Source organism: Xenopus laevis, chromosome 1S (assembly GCF_017654675.1).
Source record: "Xenopus laevis strain J_2021 chromosome 1S, Xenopus_laevis_v10.1, whole genome shotgun sequence".
In the NCBI taxonomy this organism is placed as follows: Eukaryota; Metazoa; Chordata; class Amphibia; order Anura; family Pipidae; genus Xenopus; species Xenopus laevis.
Window position 1 is genome coordinate 117,599,276 of NC_054372.1, and position 13,927 is coordinate 117,613,202.

Below are 13,927 nucleotides of genomic sequence, written 5' to 3' on the forward strand. Positions count from 1 at the left end.
ACATAGAACTAAATAAGTCCAAAGGGATATCTGCCTAAAAGCAGCAGCAGCTGGCAACGGTCACGCTTTTACATTAATAAATCTTTTATGCAATAATGTTATAAACATCTGCACAATGAAGGCATCACTCTCCAGACTTTTGGTACAGTGATGACTAGAGGGGTCCATACATTTCACTTAAAGGGATTCTGTCATGATTTTTATGGTGTTGTTTTTATTCCTAAATTACACTGCAAATAATTCACTCTACCATATAGAATTTCATTCCTAATCCAAGTGTATGTTTTTAGTTGTAATATTTTTGTATCTCAGTGCATTTTGCCTGGTCATGTGCTTTCAGAAAGAGCCAGTGCTGCACTATGGAACTGCTTTCTGACAGGCTATTGTTTCTCCTACTCATTGTAACTGGATAGGGTTGCAGTGGGACATGATTTTTCAGCATTGAGTGCTGTTCTTATATGTACAAGGGAGCTGTTATCTGGTTACCTATCCATTGTTCTGCTGATATCACTCCAACGTGATGTGCAGAAGTAAAGAGTGACTGAAATTTATCAGAGCACATGTTACATAACTGGGCACCTGGGAAACTGACAATATGTCTAGCCCCATGTCAGATTTCAGTTTGTTCTTTTGAAAAACAGATTTCAGTGCAGAAGTCTGCTGGAGCAGCACTATTAACTGATGCATTTTGAAAATCGCAACTATTCACGAGTGAGTGCGTGCAAGGTGGCGCATCCGGCCAGGTTGTCCAAGGTGTCTGGCCGTCTGGCTCCGCCTTGTGATATCTAGTTTATAGTCCAATAGTTTTGATTTAATTTTTGTAAGGATTTTTGGATATACAGGTATGGGACCTGTTAGCCAGAATGATTGGGACCTGGGGTTTGCGGATAACGGATCTTTCCGTAATTTGGGTCTTCATGCCTTAAGTCTACTAGAAATTCATTTAAATATTAAATAAACCCTATAGGCTGGTTTTGCTTCCAATAAGGATAAGGATAAACCCTATAGGCTGGTTTTGCTTCCAATAAGGAGAAAAAGGAAATCATTTTTAAAAATTTGGATTATTTGGAGACTGTGGGAGATAGCTATTCCGTAATTCGGAGATTTCTGGATATCGGGTTTCCAGATAAGGGATCCTATACCTGTACTTAATAAATGTTGCATATCTATACTGGCAAATATTATTTATATCTGCCTATACCTTAATTGTTTTCAATGATAACAATGAACTGGGGCAATATGTTCTATTTATTTCTGATTACAAGTTCACCCCATTGTTTTTTAATTTATCCATGGATAGCAGGGGAAAAAACATTTGGTAATTATTTGGAAAATGCCCAGCAGAATGGTTAGTTTATTTCTTCCCTTGGTCTCTATGCATACAGAATGTGGTTACCACATAGGCATGTTTGAAATACTGTCAAAAGCTGTGAGAAATAAAACAAACATTTAATAGTAACATGTTACAGTATTTTTAGTGAGAATTTAGTAAACACCTCATTCTAATGTGGCAACTAGAGCACAACATTTTCCCCTTTTAATGGTGATTTATGTCTTTATAAATCTAACTGCTTAAAGTGGTTTATTTGCTTGCTACCTATGAAAAGTCCAATGCCTATGAAAATGTTAAAATAACATCCTTGTTGTGCTTTTGATCTCTATCGTGGTCTCTGTAAAGTGTTCAGTTGGACTGTGGTGGTTAGTAATTTATGTCTCATCAAAGGAAAATACTGGCCATCTGAAAGTTACAATAACTTGGTGCTGGTGCGGGTGTGCAGTTGCTGCTGGCTGTGATTGGTTTAGATATTTATATAACATTTAATGATTATTTATTTGAACAGAATAACTGACAATAATGTGGACAGTGGACTATAATTTTCCTATGCAAACAGGCAAATTGTTAATGAAAATCAGTAAGGAGGAAGTGATTTTCCTTTTTGATGACATTACTACATCATGTGGTTAACAGATTGGTCATAAGAAAGCTATGCTGTGCTTTTTTCATCATTTGACTGCAGAGCTACTTTATGGATTATAATCAGATCTCAGAATGTTCTGATAGTGCCTCATCATCCAATCTGTAAATATCCAATATGTAAATACATAAATATCACATTAGCAGAAACAAGAATCCAGACATTTACCATTGTACTGGGTGTTAAACAGTATCATGTCTAAGACACAGCAAGACTATGCAGAAAAGGTTAACTGCAACATAATAAACAATTGAAATTTTGTTTCAAAGTGATTTGATTGATTATAAAAAGTAGAAAAAAGGCAAGGTTATAGGCCGTACTGAACCTACTAGTGATCAGTACAATGATGTGTTAAATACTTAACAGTGGAGAAAGGAAGGGGCCTGAGACATTGCATACACATAGTTACATAGTTAAATCTGGTTGAAAAATGACCAAAGTCCATCAAGTTCAACCCCTCCAAATGAATCCCAGCATCCATACACACAATGACACTAACCCCTCCATACGCTCACAAACTACAATATATATACTCGTACACTATAGATATTAGTATCACAATAGCCTTGAATATTATGCTTGTCTAAAAAATCAATCCTCTTAAAGGCATTAACAGAATCAGCCATTACAACAGCATCCAGCAGTGCATTCCACAACCTCACTGTCCACACTGCTTCAAATGAAAGGCCTTACTAACAGTGGCGGATTAATACTACCTGAGGCCCCTAGGCTACACTTTCCACAGGGGCCCGCTGGACCTGGCTGGGTGCCGTGCTGCCCCCCAAGCACGCCTAGTACATCCTTTCTGGCTGGGAGAAGATAAGGCAAGGCGCGTGTCATGCTGGGTCTGTCTCGGTTATCATCACTTACAGTATGCTTCCCTATTCCCCCCAAGCCCGCTCGCATCTGCTAGCAAAATTTTTTAAACAAGGTAAATAAATTGAAAAGCCCCATGGGCCCCTCAGCAATGTGGGTCCCTATGCTATATCCTAGGTTAGCCAAGGCATTAATCTGCCCCTGCCTACCAGGGATCTATAAAGAGGCATAATTGTGGCCACATAATAATAGTGGCCACAGAATGACACTGCCCAGAAATAGACAACTTGTTATCTACAAAAATAAAAGAATCCTGAGTAGGATCTACTAGATCCTACTCAGTTAAGGAAACTCTGCCATTTAGTGTATAACACTGCCATTTAGTGTATAACTTGAATTAATTTTTTTTTTTTTGCACAAAACCTTGCATTTATGAACATTGAACCCAGTGGCATAACTAGATGTTATTGGGCCCCACAGCAAAATAATTTGAGGGGCCCCCAAACTCTCCAGAGGTTGTCTACTGCCTTCCCAAAATTGAGGTCCCTGCTCACCTTTTCATAAAAGTAAATTAAACTAATCTGGTAAAATCTATTATGTACTGTATAAAACCATGCTGGCACAAACTCATTGGGGCAGATTTATCAAAGGTCGAGGTGAATTTTCTAATTAAAAAAATTCAAATTTCAAGCTATTTTTTGTGTACTTCGAGGAATAGCCCAAATTTGATTTAAATTTGACTTGACTATTCACTATATAAAACCTGCCAAACTGCTGTTTTAGCCTATGGGGGGCCTCCCAGAACCTATTTGGAGTCAATTGGTGGACTTTGAAAAATCTTTTTTTTGGGGAAAAACTTCTAATCGAATTTGATAAGAATTCGGCTGAATATGGATCTATTCGATTGAAAATGGACCTATTCGACCAAAAAATACTTTGACTTAATATCGGTTGGTCTTTTTGAATTTGAGTTTCGAAGTTTTCAATTCAATTTTGAACCAATGTGGGTGTGGTTGGGCAGCATGCAGCCCCCCTAAAACCTGCAGCCCTAGGCCCGGTCCTAGGTGGCCTTTCCACAAATCTGGGCTTGTTCAGAATCTCTGCTTTTTTCTGTTCTCATAAACCAGCTGACCCTCCTCTGATATTAAGGGTCCCTCCCACAAAATATAAGCAAAAGGTAGAAAATTAATAAATTAATTATTTTATGATCCATCATAGACTTTGTATGAAGTAATCCTAATAGTGAAGTTTAAAGTTTCAATATTCACCTTCTCTTATTTTTGATAATTTGTTTGTTGATGCATTTCTTCTCTTTGGCTCTGCTGAGTGAAGTCCCTGAGTTTTATTAAAGGTAGCTGTTATAATTTAAATAATAGTTGCTAAAATTCTACATCTACATGTATCAACTAATGTAGCAAGTTGTAACAGTTCAGCATCTGTACCTAGATCACTGAGCTGCCAGAGACAAGAGCATTAAACTTTATACTTCAGTTTTGAAAAAACTGTAAATAATAAAAAAATGGAAAGCAATTGTAAAAAGTTGTTGGGGGGGAAGGTAAAAATATTTGCAAAGTTGATACAACAATAAGAACAAAAATTTATTTTATTGCATTGAAAAATTTAATTGTGCACTTTTAAGACATGCTTGAAGGTGGGGTCATCTTTTCACACAAACATTTTTAGAAAGAAGTTTTATTACAGACTTCATGCATACTGTAAATCTTTCTTCCACTGTCAGAGTGGTCGCTGAACAGGGGTTGCTCACCTTAAAGTTAACTTTTGGTATGATGTAGAAAGTGATATTCTGAGGCAATTTGCAATTGGTTTTAATTTTTTATTATTTGTGTTTTTTTAGATTAACAGACTTTTTGTTTGTATTCATATTTTAGTATTAACTAACAGAGCTAGCAGAGAGCTAGATATTTTGAAAACACTATATTTTAGTTAAAGAAAACAAATTGCATTAATTAAATGGGCAATCTATTTATTTATATTAAGCACTGGACTGGGTATCCAAGGCACACTGGGGCTACTGCCCCAGAGCCCTCACTGCCCACTCACCGCCCCGTCACCTCCTTACCCCGATCAGCCCCTTACCGCTCGTTCCCCTCCATACGGATCTAGACTTTGTGATCGGGGGAAGGTAGCAGGGTGAGCAGCAGTACCTACATGTAGGGATGTAGCAAGCAGGGCCCTGGAGGGCTGGGTCCCACTGTTTTTTTTCTTGGTGCCCCGCCAGCCCAGTCCAACCCTGATTATGTTTATTTATAAAGGTGAAAAGACACACATTTGCAAGGTTAGTGTGGCACTGACTGACTAATGCCTACTTGTCATCCTATTTAAAGTATGTTTACACAGGATGTTTTACAGCTAATGCAATGCTGCCAAAGCTAAATATACCTTAAAAGCCATCTAATGCTGTTCTTTTTTTATGATCCCAGCCTTAGTGACCCCCTAGAGACCTGCTACCTTGGGTTCATAAATTTCTTCCCTAAAATCTAGACCTGGCCCAACTTCCTTTTAGTCAGACTTAACTGAAGTTGTGACCCCTATTTACTCTTATATTATCCAAATCTAGTATGCTTTCTAATCTTACTTGCTGGCCTTACATTCTTCTGTATGTCTAAAGTGGATTTTATTCCTACGATGAACATTTGTTTATCAGTAATTTGTTTCAATGCAACAGTCTAAAACAAACCATTCCAATTTAAATATGATTAAAAGGCATATAAAGGCAAAAACAAAACCCCATTTTAACTTTCTTTAGTGAAAAAGAAACCTATACCCAATATAGTTCAATTAAAAATCTTAGTTTTTATGAAAAACCCAAATGTATGCAGTGAAAATCCCCTTCCCTTGACTTGCTCTGACTGTTGTGGATACCAGTCTCTACATGGTCGCTGGCTGCTCTACAGGGAAACGAGCAGAACAGCCTGAGTTTTGCACGGCTTTGAAGGAAGATGCAGAGGTTGATTGGCATAGAGATAAGCTAAGGTTAGCCAGGTTCTGCAAACAAAACATAAAATAACCCTGCACAATGCTTACCTGCTGTTCGAAAGTGTAATCGTTTCCATGCAGAGCAACTAGGGACCCTCTAAAGTTTCCTATCCGCAGCATTCAAAGAAAGAATAACAAAGGGGGAATTTCACTGCATACAATCAGGTTTTTTATAAAAACAGTACAAATTTTCAAACTAAAGTATATTGGAGATTGATATTTCATCAAAGAAAGTAAAAATGGGATTTTATTCTTTTGCCATTTAAAGTAGGGGAAAAAAACAAAGATGAGGTTCTGACCATTACTTGACAGACAGTAATCGTATGAAAGTTATTTCCCTATGGATAGTCACCTATGAATATTGTCAGATACATGCAAAGATATTACTGTTACCCGATAGAAATGTTTTGACCTTTTCGATAGACCAAACGACTGATCGCCATTGTACCAAATACAGAATGATAATTTGGAGCACACACACACACAATGCATCTATGGCCAGCTTCACTCCGTACCCTTTACCGTAGTTTTCCTTCATTAGTACCTTATTTAAACAGTAATTCTTTTTCCCTCTTGAAATTTTAATTAACATAGTGTAAGGCCATAGTTCTTTACAACTTTTTCTCAACATGACACCTAAGGCCTTTCACGTTATCATCTTTAATTGCACCTGAAGATTTGTGTCATGTTGAAGAGACAAGATGATGTGATTACCTTTCCTCTGCACTTGTCAGTACACTCAGAAAGCAATATCATATTACAGTACATCACTTCAGGCTTTAATATCTTTCTTTTTCTAGCTAGTCATGTTGCCCTGTCTTTTCTTTGTCTGATTTGGCAAATGCAGCCGCTTGTAAAACAAGCTTGATTTACATTTCTGTTAATTTTTTTTTTTTCGTAATCTAAGACATTTTCAGACTTCACTAACAGGTTTTTCAGCATCTCCTTAAGGAAGTTGTGATTAGTCATAACAATTGCTAAGCACAAATGCCTGTTAATCCGATTACAATGTATGCAAGCCTGAAATAGGCAGGCTCCCTTGATTCAGTTGTCATACTGGAAAATTAGAATCTAGTGACACAGAGACAAACATTTATTAGGATTGAAAACTGCTGTAGAATAAACTCCCTTTTTTCTGACTCAGTAGAAGGCAACTAGATCATGTGAAATACAGGGATACATCTAAAGAGAAGATGCAGAGTTGCAGGATTGCTTTTCTACTGAAATCTCAACCGGTCTGTAGGGAAAGTGCCCCAGTACACTGCATTATTGAAATGCACATGGTTGCACTGGGCCCATTGTAAAGTATATGTGTTTTGTCCTGTAAACATGCCATGCCACCAAACTTTCAATAAAATCTTCACATTCTAGCGCTGTTATCACCACTCCTCTTCAAAATTGTAATTATTACAGTATATGCATCAATTTATTATCCAGAATGAATGGGGCCTGGGATTTGATGGATAAGGGATATTTCTGGAGCATCATATTTTAAGGCTCATAAAATAGGATTATTGTGCCTTAGACATGGATTTATGCTAACTTATCGATCATCATGTTCAAGGTATTGTTGTATTATTGCATTGGTTAAAAGTTAATCTGTATGAAAAATATATCATACTATTGGAACTGGCCTTGCTATATGTTAAAGTTATATTGATAATGTGTTTCCCAATAATATATCCCACACTTAGTAATGCAATTAATATTATCAAGTAGTATAAACATGTATTATTTCCTTATGAGGGAAGGCATACATAGTGATAAAAGGCACCCCATTGTCAGGCAAGAATAAATGCCTAATGCAATGCACTTTTGGAAGCATCATTACAGTAAAGGATTTAATGTTTGCTGAGACATCTGTTAGTGATTTACAAAAAAAAAATCAATATTTTCTTTCTTTGATCTGATAATTTAGTTTATTTGGAAAGCTGTACATTTAAACAGTGTATCTTTAACAGATGTTTTCAGCACTGGTTATTAATGCAAAATATTGCATAATACCAAATAAAGTACAAACTGCAAAGCACTCACTACAACATCCAACAGTCTTAAAACTGTTTATAATTACATTTTTAGGAATAATTCCAACAACAACAACAACAACGGTTCGCTGCACTGGATTATGTAAAGAACATATGTACCCTGAGCTTTGTTGGACAAAGAGACAGCATAATGCAGTTTGAGTAATATGATACTGTATGTACAATAGGCAGCATGCCTGAGCCCCTTCCAGCAACAGCATCAACAAAAGACCTCTTGTATTAAAGAAAACGATACCCACAAAATAAATACTTACATGACATTTAGTTTATATCCAATTAAGTGACATATTAAAGAATCTTGCCAAACTGTTATATATATTTAAGTAAATATTGCCCTTTTACATCTGTGTTGCCTCAGAGATCACCTGACCAGAAATACTGCAGCTCTAACTGCCTTAAAGGAGAAGGAAAGCTCCAACCAGTAGCGTCACTAAAGGGGGCGGGCCCTGGTGCGTGACGCACAGCCGGGCCCCGTCCCCTCCATACGGCCACATTTTCAGTGGCGCACGGGCTGGCCCTGAGGGGGTGCGGGCCCTGGCCCGCTCGCACCCGCTGCTCCCCCGGTAGTTCCCGCCACTGGCTCCAACCAACAGATTAGCCACAATCGTGCAAGCTAGAACGCTGTATTTATTCTGCAGAATGCTTTACCATAACTGAGTAAACAGCTCTAGACACTGTCTCTGTTTGTTTAGGATAGCAGCTGCCATATAAGCTTGGTGTGACATCACTTCCTGCCATCACTTCTCCCTGTTCACTTACAGCTCTGAGCTCAGATTGCAGCAGGGATGGGAGGAGGGAGGAGGGGAGGAGCAAACTGAGCATGCTCAAGCCCTGCCCTGGAGGTTTATGCTGAAAACAGGAAGTCTGATACAGAAGCCCATGTGTACACAATAGAAGGAAAGAAATGTGGTATTTCTTTTGACAGAGGACTCAGAGCAGCATTACTTTGAGGGTTTACTGGTGTATTTCTATAGACCTTTCTAGTAAAGCTTACTTAATTTTAGCCTTTCCTTCTCCTTTAAGTCTTACAGATAGACACCAGATTCTAGTGCTTTTAAAATGAGCACAAGGGGGTCACTCCTTTGCATCACTATAGCTGTCTTGCCCTAGAATCTAGGGTGTCTGTAAATGACCCCCTTTGTCCATTTCTCCCTCTAACATGTGCACTTTTATTATTAGAGGAAGTTTCTAGTTGTGATTTATAATGGCAGTGAAATCTTTGACAAGCCAAGACATCCAAGTACTGAATAATAAACAACGGCGTCTGATTTTTTTTTTACATTGGAAACCAACTGCATTTGATAACTAACTCCAGATCACATAACAGAAAATTATTCAGTTTGAAATTCCACACAATGAAGTATTAAACATTGTTTTCATTGTGTAATTGCTTGGTTGATGTGTGGTTGCCATCTGATCTTTTGTATTGTAATAAAACTCCACATAGTGATAGAGCCACCAAACTAACGTGAAATGAAGCAGGTAGCCCTACTGGCAGAAACGGTAGTGTAAGTAAATCATAAATAATCTAATTACTGCAACTATATTAAATGTACTTAGATCTTAGAAAATACAGATACGATTTTAATACATTCTGAATAGTGCCATGTAGGGAGTATTCTGCCATTTATTAGACTGCTGATTGAAGGACTCTTTTTTCTCTGTGCCTACCTACTCTGGTGTTTTAATATATCCTCACCTTAAAGATCACTCAGTGTCTTCCTAATTATTTAAAACATCCTTTTCCTATGTGGCATATTAAAGTGCTAGTAACTACATAAACTCCATGTGATAACTCACCCTGGTGGTCGGCAGGGATTCCGGCCATGTCCTTCCTGTTCGGTACCGTAATGGTGAATGCACATCTCTTCCAGGTTTGCGTGTTCGGCTGAAAGTGCTGAAAGTGACGTAATCGGGCTGCGTGACATAATTGGGCTGCGCAAAATTCAAATATTTAAAGGTCTCTCTGTGTAAATATCATTGCCCAACATAAAGGTCTATTCGTTAGTTCCTGGGTGCGATTCTCTGTAGTTCTAAGTTGTAGTTCTTTTCTGCCAGTCCTGACCCCTGCCTGTATTGACCATTCTCTTGGATCCTGTTTAGCCTTGGTGATTTTGGTATATTGACCGGCTTGTGACCCCAGCTAAGCTTCTGTCTCCTGTTATTGTACTGCTCTGCTCGTTTGGTGTATTGACCCATACTGTGACCCAGACTACCCTGTTATCGTACTGTGCTGCCAGTTTTGGCCTGGCCAGTGACCCAGATTACGCTCCTGTCTCCTGTTATTGTACTGTTCTGCTCGTTTGGTGTATTGACGTGTCCTGTGACCCAGACTACCCTCCTTGTTCTCCATTCCTGTAAAACGTGTGGTTCCCTTGCTTGCCCAGGACTGGTCCTCTCATACTAAGACCTGGTGGCACAAGTAGCGGAGGCACGGGTAGTGGAGGGCTTCTCCCGAAGTAAAAGGTGGTTGTTATAGGCAGAAGGATGACAGAGACATGACAGAGACCTTGCGGTTTTTTCAGGGTTTGGGGTACCAGTCGTAACACTCCATAATTATTCATTTCAGTGTGGACTTTTTCTTTTTTAAATATGATTTTATTTGGAAGATTTTGATGTCAGAGCTGGTCTTTATAAGGATCACACAGGGAACACTCCACACAGCAACTCAAATTACTTATGAATCACTCAGAGATAACACAGAGCACATTTAACAGTGTGGAAAACCAAAAACAATATGGTGGAATGAATCGGAAAGAGAAACAACAGAGTGCAGTAATACAACAGCATATATCATTGTAAACACACATTAACAATATTAACAAAGCCACCTTGGGACTGTTTCAGCATAGCACACAAAGTTTAAGCATGAATGCTGTTGCATATATTCCATCAGATTTAAGGTGTAAGATGCAAACAATTAGAACTGAGAGAGTTTTAGGTACAAAGTCACCTATCATAGTGCAGTCATATGGTGATTATTTTGCCCTTTACATACGAATTGCTGACTCCATAGCTCATTTATGTAGAATATAGTAATGTGCAGGATAATAGCACTTTATTTTTAAATGCATATAAAACCCTTTAATTCTTTGTTGGTCCTTTTAACAGCTATTTGCTGTTAGTTTTGTCTGTTGATTCAGATAGTCCTTATCTCAAACATATCAATTTAGAAGACCCTGGTACAGATACAGCAGTTGTAATAATTTTGTAATAGTTACCACGCCATATTAGTCACAAGTGCATTTAAAAGGACTGTTTAAAGGGAACAATAATGTGAAATAGATATCTATACTTCAATACAGAGGAAATTGAATGGCTGGAGGGATCTGTTTGGATGCAGCTGCTCTTAGCGACTGGCGTTCTTTGCATTCTTTCGGTCTGCTCAGCTCAAAAGAACTAGGGAATCCTTTTTATTCAATGAATTCCTATGTGACAAAACTATGAAAATCCATGTCCGTGCTTAGTTTTAACAATCACAGACTAAATTTTTTAAAAAGTTCTTGTGTCCGGTAATGTGGAAATGTGGTGCTGATCCTTTGGTTTCTTACTGACATTGTTTTTTTATGTGATCATTTTTATGTGAAAGCAGTATCTTTCTGAAAGTTTGTATTTTTGGCCCAAATAGTAACAGAAACCAGCTGACATGGAGGAGAACTGATTAAGGGGCACATTTATATATGGGCAACATCACCAGTGATGTGTTTCTCCAATCATTTACGCACATGATAAATAGGCCCCAAAGTTGTTTTTAAGAATCACAAGTCATGGACCTCTTTTCTGCTGTGTACGTTAAATAACAAGCAACGCCCAATTCACTTGGGGTGCCTTTAGGTTATATTCATTGCATTTCTCTGGTATTCCTCTGATAACTCTCCAAGGACTGATTACCTGGATACTGATCCCAGCCTATGTTCTGACCCAGTTTGTGATTAACTCATTGTATACTGCTGGTAGGCTAATTATTTGAAATGGAAACAACCACTATTCTTACCTACACTTTCTTCAACTAGACTGTGGCTTGTCTAAACAACTCCTTCGGTTTTGTAAAAAATAAGTTGTGCCACCCTAAAAAAAGAGTTGTTTTTGGTTCCAATTTTAGCTGAGTAGCTATGGTACAATGTTGATGTCTGCTGAAGTCATGTCATGACTTCATGAAGTTTTTATATTCCTCCATCATTTTTATTGTGCATCAGGTTTTATCTATGACATATGCAATAATCAACTTTCTTCCAGGCCACAATCCCTTGCTTTTGTTATTCTCCTTGTTTACAGTTCTGTTAATCATAGAACAAAGAAGGCATTGTGGGAATTGTGTCTTGGCTGGAGGAGAACTGACTACTGCAGCATTGTTTAACTGGTGCATATAGTCAGAACCACCAGTGTATCAATTATGTTAACAAATTAAAAATCATTAAAGTTTTTTAAATTAATTTCTATTGTAAATTTGCTCAAAAATTGAATATGCTTTTATAATGCAAAAGTTTACATTTGGATTTACAACCCATTTTTCAGCACTAGTTAACATGTATTATCTCTTGCACCTCCCCCTCCCCGCGCCCCCTAACAAACCTTTCAAAATATTCATGATGCCACTTAAATGGATGTTAAAACTCCAAACTCAAACCATAAGATTGATAGGTTTTTTCACAAGTTAAAGCACCATTTGTACCAGAATAAATTCTGTTCTGACCATGAGATGCTGCTGGGATAATATCATACTTACTGTCTTATTATTGGTTGAATTAGCACATGTGTACACATACAGTATGAGCAGAAATGCCACATCAAGGCTTCAAACCTGTTGCTGGCCATTGACACACCATTCACAAATTGAGGTAGCCTAATAATACAGCAACAGTCAATAAATAAAATAAGAAAATAGTGAAGCTTACTCATGTCTATGAAGTTTACCCTGGCCTACTCTCCAAGACACTCCAAATTGAGAAACCACTCACATTATACAATCTACATAGCAGAATCAGTATTACCATTTAGCAAAATGATGGTCGTTATACAAAAACTTAACTGCTCTAAAGCATCTTGAATGATACTATGTTATTCACACTAATAGCATGGGTAATATCACTCATAACTGCACTTAAGTGGCAAGAACATTTCAGCCATGCTGACAGGCCATAGGTTCCTATAAATGTCATGGTTTGCTTTTCTGCTATGCCATAGCTACAGTATCATATATTTCTGGAATCTGATTTTACATAACTGAAATGGTTACATTTTCATGTGGGTTTTGAAAAAAAAATTGAAGTTTGGTACATGCTATGCTGACAAATGCAGGTTGGCATTTTAAAGAACCCGTTCCAGAAATGCCATGTTTCGTAGATTAAAATGCTGGCAGATGATCTTTAGAAAAGATTTTCTCAAATTTTAGATGACCACATCAGCCCCAATTGGTCATATTTCAGAGCATGCTCCAACAGCAAATGCCAAACTACTGAAGTCATTACAATGACATCTATTCTCCTAGTATCACTGACCATTTTTGGAAAAAATATTGGCCATATGATAAAATTATTCCAACATTTTGAAACAATGACATAAAGAAGTGAGCCCACAAAATGTAAAACGCCTTAAATTAGAATACATGGGTGAATATACTGAGCTCAGTGGGGGGACACGAATGTTTGAGTCATAAACCCACAACATTAGGTTACATTTTAACTGTGCATCAGAGCATGTTTAATAAGGAGTGTCTATGTAATACAAGCAATAAAAGCATATCCACAGAATACATTTGATTTTAACCTTTTTTACTAATTCCTAAATTATACTAAGGATACAGTTCTGCTCATTCTTTCTGCTGTTGGATTTGCACTCATATTGTTCAAATGAACTATGAGCTTTCTAGAACTTGAGGCTGGTGGTGTGATGGAAATACAAAATAAAAACTCATAATTTTTTTTATGAAACAGTATATTTTGGCTACTATTTGCTTAGGATGCTTTACTGTTTTCATAAAATACAATTTGTATTTATGCTAGTACCCTTTAATTGCATTTCTTGTACTTAATTCATTTAGTGTGCAAATTAATCATCATAAGGCTGGAGATCTGTCAGCACAATTTTTAATTT

General features: G+C 37.5%; 1 protein-coding gene across 1 annotated transcript in view; it reads left to right on the forward strand.

Annotated features, from left to right (window-relative positions):
• Positions 1 to 13,927, forward strand: part of glis3.S (GLIS family zinc finger 3 S homeolog) — a 179,894-nt gene that overhangs the window by 72,727 nt on the left and 93,240 nt on the right. The window lies entirely within an intron of this gene.